The sequence below is a fragment of the Convolutriloba macropyga genome, unplaced genomic scaffold, assembly GCF_964194025.1.
Source record: "Convolutriloba macropyga unplaced genomic scaffold, txConMacr16.3 SCAFFOLD_1635, whole genome shotgun sequence".
Lineage (NCBI taxonomy): Eukaryota > Metazoa > Xenacoelomorpha > Acoela > Convolutidae > Convolutriloba > Convolutriloba macropyga.
In genome coordinates this window covers 27,266-44,037 of record NW_027451481.1, presented here as the reverse complement: position 1 = coordinate 44,037, position 16,772 = coordinate 27,266, and positions in this window count along the sequence as shown.

The window sequence follows — 16,772 nt, the reverse complement described above, 5'->3', positions numbered from 1 at the left end:
TCAAGACCTTTTTTGCAACAGAAAGTTGGATAAAACTTGACTCCTATGTTCAAGTGATATTTTAACAGTTTAGTCTTGGCTGATTCTGGAATAACAAGTTGTGCTTTTCTGGAACGTGTCCTGTAACTTTGATTAAAATCAACTTTCAACATCTCATTCATTTCCACAATTTCATGAACCTTGTGGTAGCAGTTCAAGCTAGATTTGAACTGAGTAATTGTTGCTAGTAGAACTCAGTAACTGGAATTTGAGAAAAATGTTGAAGATTGTGTTCTAAGGTTCTTTGCAGAAAAATTTTTCGAAGAATTTTCTTTTGCAATTTCTCAATTTTTTTGAAGACGACCCGGCGTCGTAGATCCATATATCAAATTTTCATTTTCAGAGACTGGGACAACAGTACTTCTATAAGAAAATGAGGGTTGTGTTACCTCCAACTACTGAGGTATGTATATGAGCCACGGATACGCTTTAAAGCATATCAGTTGAATTCGAGGCGCGAATCCAATGTTTCACTAAATGGTGGGATTACCACTTTTAGTTTTACTTTGCAATAGAGTTACGATTGTAGTTATAATTCAATGACGTGGAAATCCTACTCAAATCCAAATGGGATTCTTCAGATTGCAAAACTACTAAGATTGAGAACAATTGAATTGTATGAGAAAGTTTAGCGGAATGAAATGTTATCAAAGTGGGAGATGTGAACAAACAGAAAATTCGACTTATTAGTCGGCGGTAAACGTAACATAGGTGAACTATGACATTTAATCAGACCAGGGCAAAATAATTTAGTACTAAACAACAGAATATGAACCTAATATAGTATAACCGTACCATATATCCTCGGCTCTAACAAAATTTTTAACTGCATCAGTGTAAAATTTATGATATTAATAACATATGTACTGGTTAATATAAGTAGTAGATAAATGTGAACAACAGCAAGCCAACAGACGGTCATAGTAGAAATGATTAACTTATGCGAGAGAAATTACTCTAATGGAAACTCATTACATTTACGTTGAATCGTAAACGTAAAACACAAGTTAATGCACAATCGTGGTGCGAATGCAATAAATTTCATGATTAAGGTTTACTGCAATGAAAACCAAATTGAATTTAACAGCTGCAAACTAAACACGTTCATAAATAAATATTGACAATTAACAGAAAACATTGCGCAATAGAGGCACAAATCCGAATCTGAATTAAATAACGTACATTTGAATGAATCAGTTTTACACTAAAATTTAATGAAAGCAATAAGTTAATCAGCTTTAAATGATAGTTTTACTCAGTTTTAAATTTGTTTTTAGGCGTCAAAGACGCTCATGCTTATTTCCCTTGTATACTCATCGTAGTCGTATTCTTTTGGAGACCATGTTCCACATGGGGGAGGTGGAGGAGGGCTGACGATCGGCAGCTCGAAGGACGTTTCAATTGCAGATGGTTGGAGCGCCTCTTCTTGAATTACCGTTTCTATGACTGGGTTGATAGCTTCATGTCGTTTGGGCGCAGGGGCAGAGTCTTCGCTAATCGAACACACTGAACTTTCAAATCCAAAATAGTCTGGAGCCTTTCTATTTATTTTGAATTTTGACGTGGAAGGCGAGGCGGTTGACGAGGTGACCAATGACACAGCAACTGAGGATGCATTGGACGTATTCAACGTGGTCGAAGATTGTCGCCATCGAGTTCTTCCCGTTTGACGCTTCTTGGGTTTACGAGAAGACATTGCCATAGAAATATTGCTATTGGCATTCGAAACTCCTGAAGCAGCTTTGGACTGGGTGGGTCTGTGGCGAATTTTAATCTCCCCCGATATTTGTTCCTAAGGTCCTTCGTATGTTGCGCTATCTTCTCTTCTGTTGTATTCTCATATGGAAGGGACGCCGTTGGGCGTACTGCCAAAGATCCATATTGCGCTCAGCACGGGTGCCCAATTTGGCTATATCAATGTTTCGCACTCTGACTTCAGGGACTCCGGGTTCCTTAATAACCGTAGTCGTAGGCGAAGTTCTAACGACCGTACTACCCGGGGCCAACGTTTTCCAGAGGCCACGGAGATCCCTCTTTGATCTTTTGGACACTTTGCGCGCTAGCTTGATGTCCAATGATTTCTCCGTTCGTGGTATCGGTTGTTTAATTTGGGGTGTATTATAAATCGGGATACCGAATTGTTTTTGTCCCCATTGTAACTGCGTCCTGCATCCACCTGGGCCTTTTGCATCGCCGGTCACCCATCCGTTATCGTCGAAGAGGTCCTCCACGGGTACAGTGTCTGCGTCTAATTAGTGGTGGAGATTGTTTTCATATGATAAATTTGATGACTTTGGTATCGTGCTAATGTCACTTAGTGGTGTGTCTGACTTTCTTCCAAAATTTGCTTGGAATGGTGTTACATTTGTTGTCTTTTGTTTGCATATACGTAATTTAAATAGTATGGACTTTATTGCTTCTTTAATTGTGAATGTGTTATTTCTATTATCTAATTTCATGCAGCTTAGACGTCTTTTAATTGGTTGTATCAAACGCTCCACTAAACCACTAGCTCTATGGTCATTAGCAGGGGCAATGATAATGTTAATATTATGTTTTTACAGAAATTGTTTACTTTATATCCAATTAAACAACGTGCTTGATCTAACCTGATGTTTCGTGGGACACCGTGTATTTGAAAATATTCATCTAAAAATTTAATTACATTAGGTCCATTACCTTTATCAAAGACTTCTACAGAAAAAGGTATTTGGAAAAACGGTCAATATATGCGAGACAAGGTTTATCTTGATTTTTTTCATTTGTAATGGGGCCGCCGAAATCAATTCGTATTACTTCATTAGGTTCTGAACAATTTAATAAAGGTTTACATTTCGACGCCGGAACGACTGGTTTGAGGTTCTTACCAATATCACATCAAGGCTTGCACTGGGCAGCCTTGTTAAGAATCTCGAGGTGCATATACGGCCAGAACGCATACTGCCCAAGGGTTATCATTCCCCAGCTGCAGGGGTGAGTGAGATGTAGGCTTTCTAACACGGCGTCCTAGATTGAGTGTGGTATTGCCACACATTCGTCCACGCAGACGCAGCCTGACCGTACGTGAAGATCCCTCCAATATGGGAAGAGATAAGGTTTCACCTCCTTACACTGTTGTGCATCGTTTTGGAGGATACAATCTCGCACCTCATTGAGGACTGCGTCCTTGCTTGTTAGCACAGCAAGGAACTCTTTTGTAAATAGCTGCGTCAAGTTGTTTTCGAATACCTCTTCTTTAGACAATTCAAGGTTTGGGGAAGTTGGACCCTAATTGGAGGAGTGGGCGAATTCACTGCCGAGTTTGGTGTGGGTTGAAAAGTGACTCTGGTGTGAGTAGGAGGGGTTTGTGGAATTGATCTCTGACTGCTCATCTTTTTTTGAGAGATTGAAGGTATATGTGATAGGTTTGAGTTTAAATTTGAATGATGTTGCATTTGAGTTGAGTTTTTATGTAGACTGGAATTTAAACGGATGTGAGCTGCGTTTGCAAAATTTTCAAAAAAAAAACTGAGTTGTGTTACGATTAATGGCAGAATGCAAATTGGAATAGTTTGTTGAGCGAGGATGTGAGGCACGTGTGGAATGTGTGTGATTGACGCTGCTAAAGTATTGTGATTGACAGTTTTGCTGTGTGGTATTTACATAAATTGCTGCAATAGCGTCACGAATGCGGGTAATTGTTGCTACCGCAAATTCCTCATCGTATTTGTTTGTAACTTTTGCTTCCTGATTTGGTTGTCGGGAAATGTAATCTACCAGCCCCATTTTTGCGCCTGGTATATGTTTAATATTAAAATCAAAAGGTAAAAGACGATCTACCCAACGGGTTAAACGACTATTATATGATTTGTTAGATCGGTGTTCTTTCATGATAGAAAGTAGTGCTCGATGATCTGTGATGATTGTGAATGACTTGCCAAATAAATAATATTTAAAATATTCTACGGAGCGCACAACCCCTAACAATTCTAATACAATAATTCTGTAGCGTTCCTCATTTGAATTCAGGAAACGAGACGCAAATGCAACTGTATGCCAACCTGTCTGTGAATGTTGTTCTAATGCTGCTCCTAATCCAGCTCGAGATGCGTCGCGTTTGATCCGCGTCTCTAAGTGGGGATTATAATGTGTGTTTTCTGTTGCGTTTGCGACTTATTTTTATATGCTTCGAAATGAGTTTCAAGTTCATCATTCCAAACAACTTTCGTATTTTTTTAAAGCAATGGTTGAAATGGATGGAATAATTGAGACACGTTAGGGATGAATTTACCTAGGTAATGAACTGAACCTAAGAATGATCGTAATTGTTTTAAATTTTTTGATGCTGTTTTATTTAAAATTGCTGCTGTTTTTTTTTTCAAGTTGTGCGATTCCTGATTGAGTAAATTTATGACCTAAACATTCTATTTCGGTTTTCGCAAAATGACATTTCGGTAAATTTTTTTTGTACATAATCATCGTCCATTTTTTTTAAACATTTGTAGACTAATTTTAAGTGATCCTTTATCGAGCCTCGACTGACTATTATGTATTTTTAAGTCCAACTAATGTATAATCCATCACATTTTGGAATGCTGCTGGCATGTCCGTTAATCCGTAAAAACCGATAATGAAGCGAAGAGTACCATTTCCTTCACCGCTAACAAAATTGAAGTTGCAATGCCTAGCCGTTTTCGGGTCCAAATTAAGTTGACTGTATGCGTACTTCAAATCCAATGTAGAGAAATATGCTGTTTTCTGCGAGGCACTTGTATTTAAACTTTGTTGAATTGTGTCAATTAAGTTATCTATATTCGGCATTTGATATTTATTTTTATGGATATATTTATTCAATAATTTTGAATCTAAGGCTAGTTTAACTGTTTTGTCTCTTTTTACCGTGATGACTATAGATGAGATGAAATTTTTTTCTGAACAACTATTTAATTTTATGATGTGTTTTTCTGCAAGTAATTTTTTAAGTTCGTCGTTAACTAGTGGTTGCAAATTAATTTGAACTCTACGTCTTTTTTGGTGTGTAGGTGTAAAGTGTCTATGATTTAACTGAATATTTGAAGAATTTACCTATTCTTGATATAAGACCTGGAAAATCAAATGCTATCTGTTTCTTGATTAAACATTGGTTTTGATCGACATTTGCAACTTGTTTTGTTTGGGTCAGAGAAAAGCCTAGCTTTGGGAAGAGATCTCGTTCGATGATTAGTCTATGGCCATCTTCCACTACTGTCACATTAACATCCGTAGCTACCCAATTTTTGCATTTGATTGATGTCTTGACCACTCCAAATATTTTGGTTAAATCATTAGAAAAAGTTTTTAGGTCATTCATTTCAGGTGATTGTACCCAAAAATTTCCTTTACACTCTGACACCACAGTATTCGCAAGACTTTTATTGATTATAGCGCACACGCTTCCGGAATCCACAAAGGCTTTTGTCTTAATATTCCCGATGCAAATGTCTAAGTTCACCGGCTCCACTACGCGAGTGTCGTTATTCATAGAGATTGTTGCGATGCAGTTGTCATTATAGTCATCATAATCCAAATCGTAATTAGCGCCATAGGTACTTTGTTTCTGGAACAATCTATCCATATGATTAACAGCCTCTCCAACTGTTGCTGAAGTACCCAGCGCGGCCGCCTCGGAGATAGAATCGTCTACATTGTTTACTCTGGTTTTCGGCATATGTGAATTTTTAGGTTTTCGGCAAACTTTCGCGAAGTGGTAAGCAATACCGCTATTTTTACAATTCTTCCCACGGGCAGGACAGTTTTGTCGATGTGCAGCTGACCACCCATAGCCACAGTTTGGACAAATTGTAGGTTTTACGAATTAATTCGTTGGAGGTCGCGATATATTCCAAGATCCTTGTATATTGTTTACTGACGTAGTTTTAATCTCATTTGTAGTCGAATGAACAGTGGTTCCAGATATCTTCAACTGGTTCTGTATGCCCATCTCAATGTTTAAGGCAACTTCCAATGCTTTTTTAGCCGTTCTCGTTTCTTTTAATAGTTCCCTCTGGATCTCGCTATCTTGCATGTTGGCAGTGAAAACGTCACGAATGATTGACTCCTCATGACTTCCTAAATTGCAGTTCAAAGACAGTTCCCGAAGACAACCGTAGAACTTTTCTACAGGTTCTCCTATCAACTGTTTCGTGGTGAAAAAAGTATACGATCAAAGGTGATATTTCGTTGTTTGGTAAATACCTTATCTAGGCTCTCCCAAAGCTCCTTTGTTGTTACACGATCAATTTGGATATTCGGTTCATTGAGAACCATATATTCGTTGTCCTTCCATCCCCAAGCTGAGATAGGTTAAAGAGACAGCTTTGTTGTCGCAAAACCTCCAAAATTTGTTGCCACACAATATACCTGCAAGTTCTATCTTTTGACAGCGGTTTAACCACACATTCTTAAGTTGCTAGTTTTCCAATCTCTTTCGCTCTGAGATGTACTATTCTCAACACTATTCTCGTAGAAGTTCTGGAGGGAAGGTGACCTTGTCTGGAGGATCTTCGCGAAGAGTGTCGATTGAAATAACCTCCCTTGCCAGGATAGCCAAATTCAGCTTTATCTGCAAGCGATCCAGTCTCAGAGGTGGTTCTGGTGTTGGTTTCTCCCAAAATGGTTCGATTCCAAGGATGCACGTTCTTTGACTGCTGACTGCGCCATGTGATACCTCTAACTACTGAGGTATGTATATGAGCCACGGATACGCTTTAAAGCTTATCATTTGGATTCGTGGCGCGAATCCAATGTTTCACTAAATGGTGGGATTACCACTTTTAGTTTTACTTTGCAATAGAGTTACGAATGTAGTTATAATTCAATGATGTGAAATCCTTCTCAAATCCAAATGGGATTCTTCTGACCGCAAAACTACTAAGATTGAGAACAACTGAATTGTATGAGAAAGTTTAGCGGAATGAAATTTTATGAGAGCCGGAGATATGAACAAGTTGAAAAGTTGACTTATTAGTCGGCGGTAAATTTAACATAAGTGAACTATGGCATTTAATCAGACAAGGGCAAACTTAAAATAATTTAGTACTAATCAACAGAATATGAACTTAATATAGTACAACCGCACCACAAGGGTTTTACGGTTGTATGACTTCCTTAATCGAGTCAAAGTAGAAACGAATTTTTAAAGTTTTCTGCAAACCAATTCTATGTGCTCTTCGAATGTTAAGAGGAAACCAATAATTATCAATTTATCCCTAATTGTTTGAAACCATGGCAGTCATCCTGCATGATGTCGCGTTTTGGTTTGTTCAAAAAAATTAAGAAAAAAAAATTTCGTGTGGTTGATTTCCAGCTTGTTTGGATGTAGCCGTCGGACAATTGATGTTATCGCTTTGTTTAGTTCCTCAAAAGAGGATTGTGTGGGGAAAACAAGCAAGCAAGAATCACCGCAATCATGTGCGGTGTGGAATATCTTCAAGCGTCCACTAAATCTTTCAAAAAGAACAAAAACGAGAAGGGTCCTGTCATAAATACCTATGGATACATAAATATATATTGAAACTCTTATGTGTACTACATTATAAATTACCCTCTATTTTAATATTTATATCATACGTTTTATAACTAAGTTTATGATGACTTTTACTATTCACATATAACTTTATTCCCGCTAGTCTACTAAATTATTTCATTGTTTGTTCATTTTATTTTATGTTAAGTAATCATAATCTCATTTGATCTTCTGAATTCAAGTTGTCTCTGTAATCGCTCTTCAATTACTCAAGTTTAACTTAACCTGGTTTTGCCCTGCGATTCCATCTAGCAAATTTAGCAAAACACACATAATTCGGGATTCGCCCTGCGATTCCACAATAGATTCAAAATAGTGTAATCACACTACTCATCCATTTCAAATAGCTAACCTAAGCTATAACTTGGCGCAGTCAGCAATAAAGGACAATGGCAAATCTCCACTCGGAATTCAACCTTTATTGGAGAAAGCAATTCTAGAACCCCCTCTTCGATGGGAGTATTGGAGAACACAACTTAAACTTGCGACTCTTGCTCGTGAAGGGATTATAGTGGATCTTCTCTTGGTCGACCCTCCAGAGGATATTATTCTACCTCCTGAACCCGCCTACGAAGATGCGGTTGAAAATCCCACAGAACAATTGGAACGAGATCAACGTACTCGTAATGAACAGGCAAAGACGGCATGGAAAAACAACTGCTTGCGCATTGAGGCTATAGGTGTACTGTGCGGAGACAAACCATTTTAGACGAAATTTCGACAAGGATTCTCTGGGATATCCTAAACAAATATTTCATTCAAGTTCATGATATAACTTTTGATCGCTATCTCTTTCTCAAGCGAAAACAGCAGAAGGGTGAACCAATAGAAAAATTCTACGGTCATCTCAAAGAACTTTCCAAAAACTGTGATCTAGGACAAAAGATAGATACCATTATCAGAGACGCTTTTATTGCCAACATGCAAAATGAAGATATTCAAAAAGAGCTTTTAAATAAAACGGTTGAACCCGATAGAGCTTTGGCAATTGCAATCAATATCGAAATGGGTACTCTCAATCAACTTAAAATGACTGCAAGCAAATCCAAATTCAATTCTACAGTTGATCAGGTACAACGGATGCGCATCGCAAACGCTACCCCCATCTCCAATATGAACACCACTGCACGGAAAAGGCCTACGACTTGTCATTTTTGTGGAAAGAATTGGACTTCCGAACACGTTTTTCGCAAACCCAAGGATCCCAGCTCATACCCAAAACCTAGACCCCGGGTCAAAAATGTCGAAAAAAGATCAGACTTCGGATTTCGGAAGATTTCAACCCTGATCTGGAATCAAACTACTCTTCGGATGAGGATAACTGCGTTGCATCAGCATCATCAACAGACTCTACAACTTCTATAGAAGCAATTAATCTCCCTGTGGTACTCGGAAATACAGCAACAAATGTTTTGGTGGATTCGGGCAGCGTTTGCACGATAAAAAATGAAACACTGGCAAACTTCATCATTTCCCAAGACTCAAACTAAAAGTGGATACGTGAGGCAGTTCCCAAACAATTGAAAACTTTCTCTAATGAACTCATTCAAACGCTAGGTGTTCTACAAACGTCAATTCAAAGCAACAATTGGTACACGAATCCAATCGAAATTCAAGTAGTGACAGATGGTCACCGTTCGCTATTGGGTAGAGATCTGTTCCCTGCCCTCGGACTTTCAATTCAATAATCTAACAGCCCGAATACAGTTAATCAGGTAGAACAGGAATACCATCCAATCAAAAAACAAATTGACACCAATTTTCCTGATTTAACCTCCAGAATTTTTAAGTCAAAATTACATACAGTTTGCTCAAAATTTCATAAACATTGTACCCCATCTCATCAAAAAGATCGGCGTGTTCCTATAAATCTGTTACAAAAGGTATCCGATGAACTGAAGAAACTCTCGGATCAAGGACATATCGAAAAGTTACAGGAATGCTCTGATAAAAATTTTATTCCACCTATCGTAATCACAGTTAAAAAAGACAAATCAGTTAAATTAGCCCTTGATTCAAAAGTTTTGAATAAATCAATTCATAAAAATAAGTACCAAATGCCGAAAATAGACAGTCTTATCGATTCTATTTCAAAACACATCAACAATTCCAATCCAGGTGATAACGTATATTTTTCAACAATTGATCTAAAATACGCATATAGACAACTAAAATTGCATCCGGAGACCTCTCGCCACTGTAATTTCAATATTAGTTGTGGTGACTCAACTGGTACGTATCGTTTTAAAACGGGGTTTTATGGTCTTACAGATATGCCGGCGGAGTTTCAAAAAGCCATGGATTACACTTTGGTCGGTTTGACTAATACATATTGCTTTCTTGACGACATACTTATAGTTAGCAAAGGGAGTAAGGAATAACACATCCAATACGTCTACAAATGCTTACAAAAACTTGACGCCGGTAATCTCAGAATAAACTTAAGTAAATATCATTTTGCAAAACACCAGATAAACTGGCTTGGTTTCACATTTTCCAAAAATGGTGTTAAACCTATAGAATCGAAAACAGCAGCAATAGCAGAAACCAAGGCTCCAAAAAACTTAAAACAACTACGATCATTTTTGGGTAGTGTTCATCATCTCAGCAAATTCATTCTCAATTTGGCAAAAAGTTGTCACCCTCTTCGGTCTCTATTAAAGAAAAATGAAAAATTTCTCTGAACTGGAAATCACCAAACTCATTTCGAACATATTAAAACTACATTTGCAAATTTTACGCAAAACACTCATTTTAATCCGACCTTGGAAACGCGGATAAAATGCAATGCATCTCGGGAAGGTCTAGGCGCTGCGGTTGAGCGATCGGATAGTGAAGGGTGGAAAACGGTAGCTTTTGCATCTCGTTTCCTTAATAGCAAAAAAGAACGTTACAGTATCAATGAACTAGAATTGCTTGTCGTGGTTTGGGCCATCGAATATTTTAAATATTATCTTTTTGGGAAAACTTTTACAGCATTGACAGATCATAGAGCCCTTTTTTCCGTTTTAAAATTTCATCGTTCAAATAAATCCTATAATAGTCGATTAACACGATGGATAGATCGTTTGTTACCCTTTGATTTTAATATAAAACATATCCCTGGCACTAGAATGGGATTAGTTGATTATATTTCGCGCCAACGAAACCAGAAAGCAAAAAGCATCGCTCAATATGATGAGGAATTCATGGTAGCTACAATTTCCCCCATTCGCGACGCAATTAAAACTTTATTTAGTCACTCAAATAAAATTCCATTCCAAAAGCAGCACCATAACAGCAAAAGTAAATTACAAGTAAGCAAAAAGCGCGTCCACTCTTGCAAAATTACAAATAGCAGCGCATATACTCCAAATGCCTCAAATAACTCACTCACTACTCTAGCAAAAGTAAATAAGTACAATCCAAATTTCATTTCCAACATCAATTGTCACGCAAATCACTTGCTCCGCTCCGCAAATCCAGTCACAATATTTCAAGCTAAATTCAGCCACCAGTCCTAGCAATAACGTAAAACATATCACAATGTCCGCTAATGAGTCCGCTCAAAACAATCCCTCAACTTCACCGCAAACTCCCCGAGTCACCTTCAGCAATCCACCCGAGTCACCCGAGCAATCCACGCCAAATACAAACACTAGTGCAAGAATCAACAATACCCAGGCCTCTTCATCACCCGAACACCGAGACATCGATTTATCCCGAGAGAAAATCTTTGAAAATAATTTAAATCAACTCTTCACATTGTCCTTCCTTGCAGTCTTCACCAGCAAGGATGCTGTTCTAAAGGAAATCCGGCACTGTGTGATGCAAGATGACGAGGCTAGATGTAAAGAGATCCGCCACTACATCCACTCTTTCTGGAAATACCTTCACGTTAAGTCCGGATGCCTTTGCGTCGACGAACGCGTCGCGATTCCGAACTCGATCAAAGATGCTGTAATCGAGTCAATTCATATGACGCATCCAGGAAGCTGGGGGATGATCTCCTTATCCCAATATGCATGGCGGCCATTTAAACATCAAACTTGCCTAAAAACTGCCGAACAAGAAGAGGGCAAAAAGACAACTCGCTGGCTTGTACGAAGTTCTCAAACCTGGATCGTATGTGACCAAATCTTCCCCAACGACAACAATCATCAACGAGCCAGGACGAGCACTTCTAAAAGTTCGGGACAGTGATTTGGCAAAGTTTGGCACCAAAGCGGAGCGAGCCACTAACCTATGGACTTACGCACAGCGCAGACCCGCCCCATATGAACAAATAACAGAAACAAAAATAGCCAAGCATAGCAATGACTTGAAAAAACAGAAGAGCGGAGAAATCAAAATCCGTCACCGACAACGAGACACCACATCAGTAGTCTCATCCGTAAATTCCAACGTCACCCGCGCTTTAACCGTTCGCAAACCCACAAAGCCGCAACCTAAACGTCGACGAACTACAGCCCCTCCGAACGAACCCAGTGAAAGTGCATCTCAAGCTCAACCTGGACCTTCATCAGTACTACCACTTCAAGAACAACCCGAATCGTCACTGGTATCCGATACTCCATCACAAAAAGAAGGGCGGAAGCGAAAACTACCCCAATTCTACGGTTCTACAGTCCTAGCAATAACGTAAAACATATCACAATGTCCGCTAATGAGTCCGCTCAAAACAATACCTCAACTTCACCGCAAACTCCCCGAGTCACCTTCAGCAATCCACCCGAGTCACCCGAGCAATCCACGCCAAATACAAACACTAGTGCAAGAATCAACAATACCCAGGCCTCTTCATCACCCGAACACCGAGACATCGATTTATCCCGAGAGAAAATCTTTGAAAATAATTTAAATCAACTCTTCACATTGTCCTTCCTTGCAGTCTTCACCAGCAAGGATGCTGTTCTAAAGGAAATCCGGCACTGTGTGATGCACGATGACGAGGCTAGATGTAAAGAGATCCGCCACTACATCCACTCTTTCTGGAAATACCTTCACGTTAAGTCCGGATGCCTTTGCGTCGACGAACGCGTCGCGATTCCGAACTCGATCAAAGATGCTGTAATCGAGTCAATTCATATGACGCATCCAGGAAGCTGGGGGATGATCTCCTTATCCCAATATGCATGGCGGCCCTACAAGCATAGGGAAATTCTTGCAAAAACTTCTAATTGTGTTCCGTGTACAGATATTTGTAAGAACCTCAAACCTATCATCCCTAAATCTTAGTGGCATCCACAAAAATTATGTCAAGAACCTAATGAGGAAAATCAAATTGACTTTGGAGGTCCAATTTTGAATGAAAAAGATAAAGAATTCTACTTTCTAACATGTATCGATCGTTCTTCAGAGTACCCCACAGTTGAGATTTTTGAAAATGCTAATGGGACCAATGTAGTTCAATTTCTCTGAGAATATGCACATAACCATGGGATTCCACGAGCAATACGTTTAGATCAAGCCAATTGTCTAGTAGGTAAACAAGTTACAAGTTACTGCAATAAAAATAATATTGACATTCTCGACGCTCCTGTAGGTGATCATAGGGCTATTGTATTAGTGGAGCAAATGACTCAAACAATGAAAAGGCGTCTATCCTGCATGAAAGATGAGAACAAAGAAACCTTTGCTACTTCCACTGCAATTAAACAGATTATTACAGATCTCCGTCTAACAAAACAGAAAATCACAAAGACAACACCGTTCGAAGATCATTTTGGTCGTCCTGCAAATACACCTTTAAAGAATATTAGTACTGTTCCTTCGAGTCTAAATCTAACTTATGAAAAAATTATTAACCACTATTTAGATGCCGACACGGTCCCTGCAGATGACTTCCTCGACGAATTGGGCTGGATCAATCCTGATAGTAGTGATTTGGAGATTGAGAAAATTATGTGTCGGGCACAACAGGACGCAGGCCGCCGCTATCGTGACTCCGATAACAAGGAATCCCGATTCATAATCCATCCAAAATCTTCGAACGCCATTCCCAGGACTGAGGCCTCTTTAAACATCAAACTTGCCCAAAAACTGCCGAACAAGAAGAGGGCAAAAAGACAACTCGCTGGCTTGTACGAAGTTCTCAAACCTGGATCGTATGTGACCAAATCTTCCCCAACGACAACAATCATCAACGAGCCAGGACGAGCACTTCTAAAAGTTCGGGACAGTGATTTGGCAAAGTTTGGCACCAAAGCGGAGCGAGCCACTAACCTATGGACTTACGCACAGCGCAGACCCGCCCCATATGAACAAATAACAGAAACAAAAATAGCCAAGCATAGCAATGACTTGAAAAAACAGAAGAGCGGAGAAATCAAAATCCGTCACCGACAACGAGACACCACATCAGTAGTCTCATCCGTAAATTCCAACGTCACCCGCGCTTTAACCGTTCGCAAACCCACAAAGCCGCAACCTAAACGTCGACGAACTACAGCCCCTTTGAACGAACCAAGTGAAAGTGCATCTCAAGCTCAACCTGGACCTTCATCAGTACTACCACTTCAAGAACAACCCGAATCGTCACTTGTATCCGATACTCCATCACAGAAAGAAGGGCGGAAGCGAAAACTACCCCAATTCTACGGTTCTACAGAGGCAGACTTTTCCCCCACTTTCATTGACATCTTCTAACCCTTCCAAATCAAAGAAACGTAAGACGAAAAAACAAAGCAAGAAAAGTTCAGCCACCGAAGAATTGGTAGTTGCCTTAATCCAAAGTGCTGAACAATCTCGAGTTCCATCTCCACCAAGGCCCGATATCCAAAGTGGCCAAGTATCTCCACCCGACTCCCGAATACGTTACTATGAATATGAACATGAAAGAGAGATGTTAGTATGGGATGCTGAGAACGAAATTTAAGAACAATTGATAAAAACTCAAAACTGTTGAAAAAACTATTTCATTTAACTTTAGTCATATATTCGCTCTGCAAAACCAATTTATTGTATTTATTTTTCATTTATTCATTAATTTCATTCTTCATTTCTTCAATAGCAATTCTTATATGTATTTGTTCTGCGAATCCCATTTTCGTTGTGTTTTAAAACTACAATTGCTGCATCCGCCTCGCAATTCCACTCATATAGTACTCAATAGTATATCCACTGCTTGTGCACTTAAATTTCTCTACATGTATTTGCTCTAGAAATGCATAAAAAATGCTTTTCCGTTTATTTAATTTTATTTTTGTGGCGTTTCTCCACTAATGATTCTGACACTTGTACTGTCCATTCTTTTCCACAAGTTTAATTTATTTGTGTTGATTCTTTCTGAAAAACTGTAAATACATTGGAAATTTTTTTCCTGTCATAGGGAAAATGTGATACCAATGGATACATAAATAAATAATGAAACCCTTATGTGTACTAAATGATAAATTACCTTCTATTTTAATATTTATATCATACGTTCTATAACTAAGGTTATGATGACTTTTATTATTCACATATAACTATATTCCCGCTAGTCTACTAAATTATTTCATAGTTTGTTCATAGTATTTAATGTTAAGTAATCATAATCTCGATTGATCTTCTGAATTCAAGTTGTCTCTGTAATCGCTCTTCAATTACTCAAGTTTAACTTAACCTGGATTCGCCTTGCGATTCCATCTTGCAAATTTAGTAAAACACGTATAATTCGGGATTCGCCCTGCGATTCCACAATAGATTCAATATAGTGTAATCACACTACTCATCCTTTTCAAATAGCTAGCCTAAGCTATAACAGGTCCTTAGACTGAACCTTGAGAAACTCCATTTTCCGACTCAACCATTTTAGAAAAAATTGTATTCCATAAAACACACTGTGTTCTATCCAATAGATAGGAGTTAAACCATTCCAACACAAAATCTTAGAAACCAAGGTTTTTCGATATTTTCAAAACAATTTCTCTGTTAACGATGTCGAAAGCTTTTTGTAGATCTTGAAAAACAGCCGCTCAATTATTTTCTCTCATATTTCACTGCGGATAGTTTCAACAACACTGGCCACCGCGTCGACTGTCAATCGGTTAGATCGGAAGCCAAATTGTGTTTTATACAGAAAAATGAATTTTGCTAGAAACCCACTGCATATCTTGAACATAAGTTTTTCGAAAAGTTTTTCACTCAATGATTGTAGGATAGAACTGGCCAATAGCTGTTTACATCCATTCTTGTTCCTTGTTTATGAAGTGGAATCACAATAGCCTTCCTGTAATCTATTGGAGAGCCCTGAATGTTGAACTACTGATTAATTAGATCAGTGAAGATAGGTGCAAGGATTGGGGCAAACGTCTTGAGAAATTTCTTGGATTTCAGATCTACAGCATGAGAAGCCGACAATTTAATGGATTCAATTTCCACCCTCACTTCAGTTAATTTTTTTCCGTCAAAATTTTTGAAGAATCGACTGATGGCTTAACTTAGGCTTCTGAGTATTTGGAATATTCAGGAGAATACTATTAGCAACTGAAGCAAAATGTTTGTTGAAGAGCTCCGACATTTCACTGCTTTCCGATACTTCTGTCTCTTATGTGATTATTTTCAACTTTTGATACCCGTTTCTGTTTTTAATAATAAATCTATTGATTGATTTGAAGGTCTTTTTTGAGTCGTTTCAACAGTTTTCGAATAAATTAGCATAATATATTTTTGGGTTCGCGAATTTGTTGAGTGCACGTGTTCAAAGACCGAAAATAACGTTTTTTGTCAGAGTCTAACTTTCTTTTTATCCATGTTAAAAAATCGTTAAAAGTGTTTTAAAAAAATGCTATTAGCATCACTCATTAGCAAAAACTGGAGACTGTAAAGGTCACAACACCGCAAAAAACCGACTTCGTAAAAGCAATTCATTGTCCTCAGAGCGGCACCTGCGAAATGAAAAAATTCAAATCCTATTATTAGCGACCCTATATGAGCCGCGTCATCTTGTTTTGACCATCGGAGTGCCAGCAGAGTAAAGAAGTTGGTACAATTTTAATGCGTAGAATTTTGCTTCGCGCAGGCAATTTTCAATCGATTGTATATCCCCAGAGAAAAACTCAAATAGTCATTGTTGGGATCTCTTCTGTTCAGTCCTTCCAGTGTTTTTTACGCCCCCCCCCCACTCCCGAGTTACAAATTATATGTTGTATTTCGAACTTTGCTATGTAAAAAAATAGCACGTAAAATATATAAGCCCAATAAGATGGGGTGAGGGGAAGGGGGGGGG